Genomic DNA, 1,118 nt, shown 5'->3' on the forward strand with positions numbered 1-1,118 from the left:
AAAAGATAAATAAAATTGACAAACCATTAGCACAGCTAACTAACAAAAGAAGAGAGAAGACCCAAATACCAAAAATTAGAAATGAAAAAAGTGATATTACAACTGATACCTCTTAAATACAAGGAATCATTCAAGACTGCTATAAACAACTATATGCCAACAAATTTGAAAGTCTGGAGGAAATGGATAAGTTTCAGGACACACACAAACTATCAAAACTAAGCCAAGACAATGTAGAAAATCTGAACAGACCAATAACAGTAAAAGAGATTGAAGCTGTTATCAGAAGGATCCCAACAAAGAAAAGTCCAGGACCAGATGGATTCACAGCAGAATTTTACCAAACATTCAAAGAGGAATTGACACCAATTCTCTATAAACTATTCCAAAAGATTGAAACAGAGGCAACTCTCCCAGACTCATTCTATGAAGCAAACATCATCCTGATACCAAAACCAGGTAAAGATACAACAAAGAAAGAAAACTACAGACCAATATCCATGATGAATATAGATGCAAAAATCCTCAATAAAATACTAACTAACAGAATACAGCAACACATACACAAAATTATATACCATGATCAAGTGAGATTCATCCCAGGGATGCAATTTTTGGTTAAACATGTGCAAATCAATAAATGTGATATACCATATCAATAAAATCAAACACAAGGACCATATGATTATCTCTATAGATGCTGAAAAAGCATTTCATAAAATTCAAAACTCGTTCATGATAAAGACTCTACAAGTTAGTAATAGATGGAAAGTATATCAACATAATTAAAGCCATATATGACAAACCCACTGCCAATATCATCCTGAATGGGAATGGAACTAGAAGGAAAGGAAGCAGACAAGGAGACCCACTCTCACCACTCCTATTCAACATAGTGTTGGAAGTTCTAGCCAGAGCACTCAGAGAAGAGAAGGAAATAAAGGGCATCCAGATTGGAAAAGATGAAGTCAAACTGTCCCTGTTTGCAGATGACATGATCCTATATATCGAATAGCCTAAAGCCTCTACAAAAAAAGAAAAAAAAAATCTTGGAGTTGATAAATGATTGCAGCAAAGTTGCAGGGTACAAAATCAACACACAAAAATCAGTAATATTA

Source organism: Galeopterus variegatus, unplaced genomic scaffold (assembly GCF_000696425.1).
Source record: "Galeopterus variegatus unplaced genomic scaffold, G_variegatus-3.0.2 Scaffold12255, whole genome shotgun sequence".
Taxonomy (NCBI): domain Eukaryota; kingdom Metazoa; phylum Chordata; class Mammalia; order Dermoptera; family Cynocephalidae; genus Galeopterus; species Galeopterus variegatus.